Genomic DNA, 13,201 nt, shown 5'->3' on the forward strand with positions numbered 1-13,201 from the left:
TAGAGGAGCGATACATGTTTGGATTTCTCCTACAGCGTTCTGGACTCACTAAGAAACAGCTTCGGATCTTAGGAGATGCAAGCCAATGGCGATTGGCTTACGAGTTAGGTTTCAGTTATCTAGAAGAACCAGATGATGGAGCCTCAACGGTTTCATCCAATTGAGCTGGAAAACTGTTTAAGTTTATTAAATAAGATCATTAATCTGTTTTATAAGTTTTATTTACAGATCGGAATTCAGAGTGCGTGGCGAAGAGAAGCCCTGAGAGGGATAACATCATTGAAGGAAGTGAGGGCCTGACATATGACTTCGCCATGACGCCCACTGATGCCCTGATCGTGCAGTTCTTCGTTATAAATTTAATTGTGTATATGTATATTTGTGTTGGTTATTGTTTGGTCCGATCTTTGGAGGACGAACTCCTTGTATTTCAACGAGGGGGGATATCCCAATCTGAAGTTTTGATTGTATGTTTTATTTATTGTTTTGATTGTTCTATAGCTTAATTCCAGGACAGTGAATTTTATGTTTGTTTGTTTGTTTGTTTGTCCTCTTGTTTGCTCGTTGGACAACTCACGACAAGGTTCCTAATATGAGTATATAGCATAATTTAGCTATGCTCTCAGCAAGGGGGGATGTCACAACCCAAAGTTGTGGGGTTTTTTGTTTGAGTGTGCTTCGGCATCGCTAAATCATGTTCCCGCCAAATTACAGCTCTTTTGCACGGTGGAATGTTCTGCTGCAACAGAGAACCCGCGTGCAGGAGCTTTTCCCGCCAGTTCTGTAGCTTTCTTTGCATAGTGCATTTCTTTTGCATTATAGCAACTTAATGTAGGCACACGTGGCGGCTAGCTATTGGCTTGCTAGCCGTACAAAAGGCTTAGGTGGTTTCCGCCCAAGTCGGAGAGAGAGAAAGCACGTGGAGTTCAGGAAAGGAGCGTGAGGATCTCTAAGCGCTGCTGATCCATACGAACACAGCTTTTTCCTTAAGAGGGCAACAGAGGTTTAATTTGTCGAACCCACGGAGCTTCAACAACTCCGCGGGACCTATTTACCGAACCCTCGGAGCCTTAACGACTCCGAGGCAACTAACCTCTAGCCTCTTCTCGTCACCAATCGCAGCTCAGACGTATCCCTATCCTAAGGACCCAATTGTTGAGCCCACAGAGTTTAACAGCTCCGGGGGACCTGGGAACCGAGTAACACTCACGGAGATACAGCTGCTCCATGGGAACGAATTCTTGAACCCCGCGGAGCCTGAATCACTCCGGGGTCAAGGAACCGAGTAGTCCTCCACCGAGAACTCAAGCAGAGCTGAGCCTTGAAAGCTGACCAGCCTACACTGCGACCACCTTGGGTGTAAGTAAATAATCTTTTCAATCAACCATTACGCCTCCGTGACTGATTCTAGCTAGAGCGTGCCATACTGCGCCGCGGTTTTCTCCAGCCCTGTGTACCCGGGCTACCGGCCACAGCCTGTGTACACACAAAAGACGGGCCCGGCTTGCCCCCAGCTCGCACATGGCGACCCAAATGGGATCGGGAGAGAGCTCGCACATGGCGACCCAGGCGAGATCGGGAGTCGGCCCACACACTATGTATATAACTAGGCAAAAGTATAGAGAAGTGGAGGTTGGCCACCTATCCCCTCTGCCTGTGCCCCACTCAGGGTGCCAAGGACTCTGCACACTGCTTGCTGTTGGGGGTTCAGGCCACCTTCTGTGGCTCCAAGGCCCAGCTCCCCACCTGGGACCACTGTGCAATGAGTGTATACAGGCATCCTGGCCACATGCCAGGAAAGGATGGACCTGAGCCACCTTATGTGGCTCCCAGGGTCTGAGTCCCACTGAACTGCACTGTGTTGCCAGCTCTGGATCCTGGCTACACACCAGTAGGGTGAGGGGCTGCAGGGTCTCAGTCCTCAGTCTGTGCAGGCTTCAATCAGGTCCAGGGCTCTTTGTCCCCCACCTCCCTGGGCAGGGGGTGGGGTAAGCCCCACCCAGCAACTACCCAATTGGTAGATATGATCCACCAATCACAATGGAGATTCTCCGAGCCTGGGTGGGCCGGCTGTATCAGTAAGTCTGCCACATAAGGAATACCCACAAGGCAGTGGGGGCTAGGCATTTGAAGTGCCCTATACTCCTAACTCTAGAGGTTGCAACATTGGGGTATTTTACAGGAACTACCGCACCACAAATAGCACTACCATGTTGCCACCAGGCCCTCCAATCAGATGCAGTTTATAGTGATACCCAGGACCAAACATAGGCATAACAGGTGCTTTATGGGCTCCTGTCCCACAAAGCTAACAATTAACAGCAGCAAACAATGAAGCAGGGAAGACTTGGCAGAACTTTGTACTACATATATTTTGTTTCATATTCTGTGGTGCATGAGGGGAAATAGTGCTGTGATGGAAACCTGAGTGAAAGGAAGGTATTTGAGTCTGCTGAAGAGATGCAAAGAAGAATATTTTGCAGGATGTCTGGAAGGATGGGCCTCAGATGCCATTACCTGCTCTTATCCAAGACCACATGGCCTAAGGAAAAAGGAGAGTTCCTAAAACTCTTACCAAATATTGTGACAGGTGGTAGTACCATCAACACCACCTGAGCACAACAATCTACCCATTTGCCTTCTCCCCTAAGTCTTCTTCTAGCAATAGGGTCTGCACACACAACCTCCATTGGTGACAAATGGCCTCACATTCAACTGCTGGGTTCACAAAGTGATGGTAGTCCATTTGGCCATCCTGTAATCTTCTGGCAGGCCAGTGTGTCCTTGTTCCCTAGCTTTTTCTTTCTAAAGGTTGACACAAAGGAAGCTGGTGGCTGTGATTAAAACAGCAGGGCCTTGCTGAGGTGCTGTCAGCAGAGAACACCCACACAAGTCCCTCAGTGACTGTGTTTTAGAAGTCGTATTAAAATGAGCACTGCACAACCCACATCAAATCAGAAATGTCCCCTGGCTAATGCAGTCCTCTTGCCTGACTCATGGCAGGATTATTCCCTGCATATCCTTCCAGTCCTTTACCCAGCTGGATTTAAATTATTCAAGTGATAGTGCTTCTACCACTTTCTGGGGGAGACTTCAAATGAGTACAGTAAACTTCAGTGTTCAGAGATTTTTTTTAAGATGAAATTGTAACTAGTCTTAGGGCGTCTACCTGTCTGGTTTTCACTTGGACAGGCCTGGAATCCAGTTGGACTGACCTAGAGGCTCAATGTCCAGGAACTGGACTTTCATGTTCAATTAGAAGTTGGACCTGGGCCTGATCCCTGCTAGAGGTGGGGTCTGGTATCATGGGAGTGCAGCAATGAAAGGACAATGCCCTTGGTGTATGTGGTGTACCAGCCCCAGGTGTGCACATGCCTGCAGCACCTTGATTTCCCCATGGAGGAGTGACTCCCAGGTAAGCTCTGTGCTCAAGCCAGCTGGACAGTCAAGCAGCGTGGACACTGAAGGTGCACACCCTAGCAGGGTCAGGTCCCTCTCTTTAGCCAGGGGACCTCTGTGCCCTACAATACCCTGAATCCCATCCTGAGTCCAGCTGTCAGGAGTTTGGCTTCTCCAGGCTGGGCCCCATTCCACTGCTCCCAGCCCCAGTTCCAGGCTTGGCAGCACCACCTGGTAAAACAGGTTGGGGGCCATAGGCTTGTCAGGGCCATCCATGGAAGAGTTGGATTGGATGTCCAGGAATGGCTTTAGCAAAGTTGGTAACTCTCCCTTTCCCCCCTGTTAGCTATAGCTCTTTAAACCTCTTACATTCAGCTATTCCCTCTCCTATCCCACAAGTACAAACATATCCCTCTCTTAGTCATAGTTTGAACAAGGTGTGCATATTCAGTTGTTTTCTCCTTTCCTTATACACCACACCCTCTAGATCATTAATCATTTTCACTGCTCTTCATACTATAGAAAAACACAATAAAATCCTAGCAATTAGAGATGAAAACAGCCCTGCGAATTAATCCAATATATCCCCCTGCCAGCCTGGATGCTTCCCCGCAGACTAGGGATGTTTCCAAGCTTTTTGTCACATCTAATTTTAAAAGTTCCAAGTTAAGGGATTTCCACTTCTGTGAACCCCTCCAATGTGTCAATAGTGGCATGGTAATAATTGATCCTGTTTATTTATAGCATGCATTGCCTCTTTTCAGGTGACCTCTTTGTGATAATCCTGTCAGTATTTCTTTCAACCCTATTTTTCAAGGTTTGGCATCAGTGAAAACTAAAGTCCTCTCATTCATATTCTCATGCCGTGTTAAACATGTAATGCTCCAGTAGTTTACCTTTCCCACACTAGCTTCCAGCTGCCCCCAGTGCTGAGCTGAAAGAACTAAGCCCTAAGGGTGAAAAGTTATTTAGTTTCCTCAGTACCTTACCTCTGTGCTTTTCCAAGCCAGAGAGGCAATTGTCACTGGTGCCAAGATGTGACAAATTATATGTGGGTAATTTTCTGATATAGTCATCTATCTCTCTAAGAGTAGTGAGATCACTGAAGGGAAGTAATGCATGATGGCCCTAAAAGATATTGAAAGCTAGGGATATATTCTCACGTAGAACCATACTAAGCAGATGATTATTCTTAAATTAAGAGCAGGTGGGGCAAAAATCATGACCCTCATATCTTCCCCTTTCTATGTAATTATTGGTTGAGTTATAAAATGAACCATGGCTTTTCATCCATTAACAACACGTATTCATTTTTTTCAATGTTGGCAACTTTTAAAGGAGAAAAAATAATCAAGGAGTAGTTCACAATGCAGGCACACGTGTGCACACACACACGCCCCTTTAACAGTAATGCACAATCATCCCTCAACCCTTGAAAAAAAAAATGTCTTACACTTGGCCATGGAAGTAAATAGGCTTGGGCTCTATCAGCTAATGATACTTAGCACTTTACATATTCATTAACTGAATTAATTATCACATCACCACGTGGTAAATTAAAGTATTTTATCTCCTGTTTACAAACAGGAAATTAAGAGAAAACAAGTAAAATGATGAATCAGCAGTTAAGCAGGAAACCAACCCCAGCTCTATGCAGTTCCATGCCCACTACGCAAGATTATGCAGCCACTCAACAGACCAGCCAAGGAACTACCTACCAAAGCTAAGGACATTCAACTGGGACTCTCTTGTGTTTGGCTCCCATATCTCTGATTCCTAATCCTAACAAACGCACCTCCTGCCATGCCATGTATTCAGGTCAGGAGGCATGTTTTTAGGGTCAGAGATCAGATCCCAGTTGTGCCCTCTCTACTTGCCAGTCCAAGATCATGATGGTCTCAGGTTCCCTGTACAGCAGCAACTTGAATGCTAGGTGCCCACAGCCCTGCATGATGCAGGGCAATCCTGGGGCCGGGACCAACAATCAGCTAATTGTCAGCCATTTAAAGACTGCCCCCAGGAGTTTAAATCCCATGCCTGACAGCCTCTAATCCCCTGTATCCAGCAACTCTGCCAGAGCTGCAGGAAACTGGATATGAAGTCCCCAGAGGGGCAGCCTTTCATCTCCCCCGACTGGGAAGCTTGTCAAACTTCCCGGGCTGCCTAACACAGAGATATAAACTCCTCAGCAGCTGAGCCCCTCAGCTTGCCCTGCCAGGAGCTTGCAGGACAGCCCCAGGCCCAATTGAAGGAGCAGGGTACCCTGAGAGCCAGCACCAACAATCATTGGCATTGGCCCTGGAACAGCTGCAAGCAGATTGGGAAGCCTGGGATGCCCCAGACCAGTGCCAGTAAGGCTGTTGGCATCACCTGTTGGAGACCTGTGGTTCGGAGGGCTGATTTTGACAATCAACTGATTGTCAAGCATCCACTCTGGAAAGCCCCAGTGGTTGGACATGCCACACATACAATTTAAGGTGCCATGCACCCATAAAATGTTCTACATTATATTTGGAACATTTTTATGGTTCATTTGCCATTTTGTGGTGCCTTAAATTGGGAACATGTGTAACACCCTTGGCATTTCTGCCAGGATTAACCAATTAATTCCAGCATAACTGTACCATGTAGAGGGGCCCTAAGTCTAGTTGTATTAATTTCCATGTTGATTTCAATAGAAGCAATATTGGGTCCCAGGAAAACAATTTACTGGGGAAAAGAATTGATTTACTTTGTTTTAGACTGGTTTTCATTTTTAAAGAAATCGAGGAAACTATATGCAAGCACTAATGTAAAACTTGGCGGTCAGGGTTAAATATGTAAATGTGTAGTTAAATTACTACAAATCAAGTAAATATGAAATACAAAAGAAAAATTAAGCGCACAGCCTTAAAAAAATATTCCACTGTGTGTAGGCTGTGTCAATACAGACCTTAATTGCATGTTTGCCAGCCATTCTAGATGGAGCAGAATACTGAGTTTATCATTCAAAACTAAGCCAATATTGCTCTGACCACAGGAGCAAAGTTAAGTGAAGCATCTAACCTTAACTTTTATACTTCCTGCCTTTTGAATTCTATGCAACCTTGGCATCGAGGAAATAGAGCTCGCTGTTGTTGATAAACATACAACAACAGCTCTTAATTATAATGACATTAAGCCAAACTGTTCAAATCTGGATGCCAGAAGTTAAGCATCAAAACGCGTGTTTAGATAAATAGGGCATGATTTTCAATTGCTTCTCCCACAGAAAGTTACAAAGAGACTCAAGGGCAGGATAAAAAAGGAAAGGAAACGAAAAGAAAGTCACAGTAGCAAGAGAGAGGTTAGGTTTATGAACACAGTTATTACAATATGGTAAATAAGGCCCTACTGTGTGATTTTGGATCTTTTCAATCTATTTGGCCTGTTTTGAAATGTGCTAAATATAGAGTAAATGCAACAGCAAAGAGAAAATGAATTGATAGGCAAATAAGCACAGCAGTACCTTGCAGGAATTAAAAAAAAAGTCTTTAAGAGCTCTTGAAAATATATTTGTAGATTCTTCATTCTGCGGCCCAGCTGGGAGCCACTAGCCAAGCTCACCAGGAATCAGGACAGAAGAATTGCAAAGAGGATTGTACACTGTACATTTCCATAGTGAATCAGCCCAGGCACCTCCCTAATTGTAGGAGCCGAAGAGAATGCTGATGGCACTGACCTCAAATTTGCACTTCCATCCAAATGGCATATGTGCTGGAGTCCCTCTGGCTCACGTCTAACACGCTGGCAGCGTGAAGTGACCAGCCTGTACATGAGGATGAGGCAAATTGCGATAGTCTGAGAGCTGCAGCCTTACTGAAGGCACTTACATGCTGCTGAGATCCTTTAGACCAACTGGTCTGAGTGGTGTGGTGGGGACTGTAATGGACTGTCATTTGCTTCATTTTCTTTTACTCTAGCATTGCACTGGAGATACGCTTTGTGCATAATGATAAGCAAAACTGTTGCACATGAAAAGCCTCACAAGGAAATCCACACTAATACAGCCCACCTAACTTTTCAATTCAACATAACACAACAGCGAACTGATAGCTCACAAACTGATAGCATAAATGTAACCTAAAACATAAATAAAACCTACCAACCAAAGTACCCCTTAACTTCAAATATCCCAAATCCCTCATCCTTGGGAAAGAAGGGTAGATTTTCTGCCATTTCTTCCAGACTTTCAGACAATCACCTCCATCTTCTTTGGGTTCAGCTTCAGCTAGTTAGCACCTAGACACTCCCTGCTATCATTCACACTTTGCTGCAGATGTGTCAACTGGGATAGCCATAGAAAGCCAGCTTATAGAAGACACCACTTCTATTAACTTTCCACACAAGTTGAACACAAAGGATGATTTACGACTCCAAATGCCGATTCAAATCTAATCCAAGTTGCTAATGGCCAGAGAAGCCCTTGGGAGTTTAGAAACCTTTGCTGATCTTAATCCAAGGTTTAGTAAGGGGTATGGCTTAATAGATGTAGATTTTTTGTGTTTATTGGTGTCACTCCATGTGCTCCATTGGAACTACTGTACATTGTTTTACAACAGGTGAGTGAACGGCTCATTACAGTATGTGTGATAGAAGACTGGGAAGTGAAGGTTCAAGGGTGTCCACCTGCCACTGAAAGTCAAAGGCAATATGGCATTTAAACCCATTAGCTCCTTTAGAAATGCTGATTTGGAAAGATTGCAGTCAGTTATATCACCATTACTCAGCACTATAGATTGAAAATGGCATTAACTTGATATGTAGATTCACAGCGGGATTCTGAACTTCCTCCAGGTTTTGAGAATTTGGACTCGGGGTTCCAACTCAGACCTGTCTTAGGTTTCAGCACCAGCACTAGGTGACTCTAGTGGCTAATTCTCACCCCTGGACATATTTTATCCATTATGCAATCTGTGGAACAGCATAGGATATCCTACACTAGTTGCTTGAACTAATCTGCTTTAAGTTCTTCCATTTCCAATGCTGTGGATCTGGAACCTTTTGCAAGCACACGCCTCCACCCTTCCAAAATGCACATTAGTAAAAGCAGAGCTGCCTTTCAGTTTACATTAATAAAATGAAGATGCATTTCCTTTCCTGTTCACACAGCCATCCCCTGCCACCCACATCAGCTGTTAAAACAAATGACAATGGCAACATGTCACCACAATTTAGAAAGGTAGAGATCACAATTCTCCAGAGATGAAATTTACAGCTGTGAAAGCCCCTCAGGCATCAATAACAGAAAGAAAGCAGTGAGATTCTGTAATTATAGCAAGAAAATCAAAGAGTAGCCCCTTTTACAAATCAATGCCACATAACCCTTCAAGAGCAGTTTGCATGTAATCATATTCTTTCCTACCCCACCAAGGTCCAAGGGAAATATATCAGTGTAGCCTTAGATCTCTTCTGTTATACATCTAGCATTTAGGATTCTTAAAGCGTATCTGCAAAAATAAATTGCATTACCAATAAGGTAAACAAAATGTAATTGTGCTGGCCAATTATAACATCATGCACTACCAGAACATTTAATCTTCACCTTTCTTATTAAAGCTATTAAAAAGACTCCCCCTCACCTTCATTCATCCATCCTTGCTCCTAATATCATTATTTATTATTCATATTGCAGTAGCAAAGATACAGAGGAATAGTCAAACAATTCTCGACTTTCCATTATAAATATGTATCACATTTGACAATTAAAAAGCAATCATTGCATTTGTATACTTGGCTTCTAGAAGCCAGTAATTAGCACTACGTCTGTTTAAATGAACCTATCATGATAAGGTACCTGCAGCAGAGCCACAGAAAAGCAGTCTTTTAAGCAACGCCAGCTTCAGATGCTATTACACCCACTAGGCATATAAAACTTAGCAGCTGCTCGCCAAAAAAATATACCTCTGCTCAGGAGAGCAATTCTATGTCAGCCAGGAAGGTATATCCCATTCTTTCAATGTGTAGGGGTCCATACTCTACAGATTGAGCATTGCGAAAATGTAGGAGGAGGCAAATGGGAATGGTATATCTGACTTCACCCGTCCCCTCCAAACATAGTTGTTTCACACGGAGAAAGACTAGGATCCAATTCCCCATATCACGTATTTTGGCTTTTCAGTATAAAACCCCCAGTAAATCCTATACCTTTAATTAGGCTTTCATTAGGTTCTTAGACATTACCAGAATGAGAGTTAGAGAACTACCAAGGCAGATTTATTCATCTTTCTTTAAGAGTTGAGCCAAAATTGGAACCATATTTCTGACTCTCCATGGACTTCCCGTTATCAACTGGGACCTACAGCTGATTTTTAAACAAAAAGCTAATGTGTTACTAAAAGGGAAAAATAGAATCAAATATGATTTTACCAGTTTTAACCAAGGAGGAAGACAGGTGGGCAGGCTGTGTGTTGCGTCACATTAGGGTGACAATGTATATCACATTAATGTATGTCACATTAGGCTCACAGTAATCTATAGAGCCCATCACCTGTTCACTGATTAGGGTCGGTCAGCATACATGAAGGTTGTTTGATGGCCTGTATTAAGGAGTTAAGTTACAGTCTCATCACAAATCCACTCCTAGTTAGCTCTCCCACTGGAGAATTTGAATGGGCATGGAAACGGAACTAACTCAAGTCAATGATTTCTCCAGGGTAGATACACACTTTGGTTGGACTATACACACAGGGAAAGTTGAGCTGCTCCTGGTTGTGCTGCAGTTATTAGGGATGAGATGAATCCAGGAGTGTCATATACATTTATAGATGGGGTTCAAATTACAGGGTGGGGGTGAGCCAGCCTACTAAAAATGCTCAGGCTGACATAGGTCTCATCATAAAAAAGGCTTAAGCATAAGGGACATAACTAGAAGCAACAGGAAGAAATTACCCAAAGGGAAAATTAAACAATATAAGGGAAAATCTAACAGTGAGATCTATTAGAGCATGGAACAGCTTTCCTGGGAATGATCTATTACTTCCAATGCATAAAACTAGATTATACAAAGCAACAGAATATAGAGAAAAGTCCTGCACTAGTAAAGGAAACAGTATGACATCTTTCCCATGTCTAATTTCTGTGGCTATATGATAGCATTATGAATCACTTGGGAGCCCTTTTCAAGTTTAAGAAATGTCCATCGGTGGCTCTCTCTCCATCCATTCATTCTTTTGTTCACTGGGAGCTTACTGTGAGCACTGGCTTACAGTACCAAAATGCCCAACTTGTGTACAAAGGTTTGACATTTCAATAATGTCAAATATTAGTTATTTTAGATACCACCCGTCTCCATTTGGATTCCTAAGAATAATTCCCTTAAAAACATCTAGGATATATATTTTAGAGGTGTCTTTTATATCAAACAATAGATGGAGGAAGAATAACCTTTAGTGACAAGTAATTCACTGGCTACTTGCCTATAATTCATATGCTGCATTTGATAATGTTCATTTTTAGATTCACAGCAAACTGCACATCTCTTCTGGGGGAACTAAGTCTACATCAAGAAAGCAATGAGAGAGGCTTTCATGTTTAGTATGATATTAACAATAGAGAACAATGAGGTTTTTAAAAAAATTAAATAAACAGCTTTGAAAATTCAAGGTATTGGGTTTTTATTATTATTCTTTTTGAAGTTATATAAGTTATGAATATGGCATGGTTTTTCCCGCCTACTTCCCCCCCATCTACCATCAGTGGAATAGCGATTCAATAGAAAGACTCTGAGGATGGAAAACTGAAGAGAAACTGATTTCCCTGACAGTCATAAGAGGTTTTTACCCCTCACATCTGAGCAAAAGGAAGGTAGACAAAGTTTTTGTGTTTTTAAGTAACAGAGGAAGGAAGTGGAGCATTTTCCATGCAGGCAATTAGAAATACAAACAAATACTATAAGTACAGTTTGTTGTGGATCCACCCCACCCAAAAGGCAAGTATGAATGTTACACTATAATCTGCTCCACAAAAAAGCAGATTCTACAAAAGAACACCATTGCTAAAGACCTGCTTTACCCTCGCTCAAAGGCCCCTTTAAGCCGATTACAGCAGCACATTGCTGCAGAAAATTCTCCCGGGGAAGCTGAGAGAGCTGGAAAGGTGTCCCTCAAAAGTGGATCCGACCTGGGAATACCCGAGCCCCAGCTTGCTCCCAAAGTAATGCTGTAGGGCTGTCAAAGCTACCAGACACAGGTGAGGACAGCCTCTAGGCTGCTATGAGCACATCAAGAAGTCGCAGCAGTTCCTGGCTGCTCCAGAGCAAAGGGTGGATTAAAAAAAACAAGGCATAAAACTGCTTTTCCTTGTCCCTCAATCCTGGAACCAAACTCCAGGATAAATTCAGCTGTAAACTCCCATTATAGAAAATAGGATTGAAAGGGAACATGGGAATGAGAAGTAAACTTAACAGAAAGGTGCCTAAAACTGTCCACTTTTCTGCTTCCTTTTGCCTGGACACATGCAATACTGTTCTGTGCTTCAGTTATATTTCCTACTCCTAGTTTTCCATCCCAGCTCTTTCTTTTTCTGTTCAATTGCCAGTCAGAAAGAGATCACTAATGAACCACAGCTTCTGCACAGGTCATTAGCTGTACCAGAGAGAAAGTTAATGAACCCTAGTATATAAAGACAAAATCAGGTTTTCTTTAATAGTTTCCATACCAAGAGCATCATTTTCTGTTAGTGTAATCCCTGGATGATTTCGTTTTGAGTCCTGTCTCTTGCTCCAGACCGGTTTTGGAGGAACAGCGTGACAGAGAACATCTGGTCATTAAAAGTACACAGCCGATGTTCAGAAACAGCGTGGAAGGGATAGTAGAAGTAGCTTGGGCAGGAAGGAAAGTAAAACATCTAGTATTAAAAAATTGTCTTTGAGGGAATGCAGCTTTTATTTATCTATCTCATTTGCCTCAAAAATAAAAGGGGCACCTGTCCAGAGTGTGGCACCCCGGTCAAAACTCTGAGAAATAAAATTAAGCACAGCCTCTCGCTTTTCCAGACACCTGCAGAATCTCCTTCTCCCATACAGATCTGACTCCCCCACAAATGCATGAAAAAAAAGACAGACAAGGTTCTTTGGGTGAATCTGATATCTTTTATTACACCAACTTAAATAGTTGGAACACAATTATTAAGCAAGCTTTTGGGTTCAAAAACCCTTCGTCAGGCTAAGGAAGCTGCAGCAGTTGGTGTGTGCTCTTCCTGGATGGAATGAAAAGTAAAGAAGCCAGGCTGGGCTGGTTGGCATACAAGACAGGTAGTCAGTGAAAATGTAGATTGAGGGGTCAACGGGTGAGAGACAGGCTGGGGAGGGGAGGGAAGAGAGAGAAGGGGGATGAAAGTGGAGAGATACCTGGGGAGTCAGATGTCAGACAGGTTATAATGTGTCATAAATCCAGTGTCTGTATTTAGTCCATGATTTTTAGTATCCAGGAGGTTGATGAAGTGGAGTTCATAGGCTCATCTCTGGAAGTGTTTTGTAAGTTTCCTTTGAGGATCAGGACTGAGAAATTGGAGAGAGAGTGGTTTCCTTGTGAGAAATGTGCCCCCACCGGTAATTGGGTGTTTCTGTCTTTGATAGATTTCTGGTGTGCGTTCATTCTGGTGCGCAGTTGTTGTCTGGTCTCTCCTACGTATTCTCCATCAGGGTATTTGGTGCATTGGATGAGATATATTACATTTCTGGAGGTGCAGCTGTAAGATCCAGGGATGCTGATGGCTCTGTTGTGGGGTGTAGTAATTGTGGGGGTGGTGGAGATGTGTTGGCAGGTTTTGCATGTCTTGTCAT

The sequence above is a fragment of the Alligator sinensis genome, unplaced genomic scaffold, assembly GCF_000455745.1.
Source record: "Alligator sinensis unplaced genomic scaffold, ASM45574v1 scaffold780_1, whole genome shotgun sequence".
Lineage (NCBI taxonomy): Eukaryota > Metazoa > Chordata > Crocodylia > Alligatoridae > Alligator > Alligator sinensis.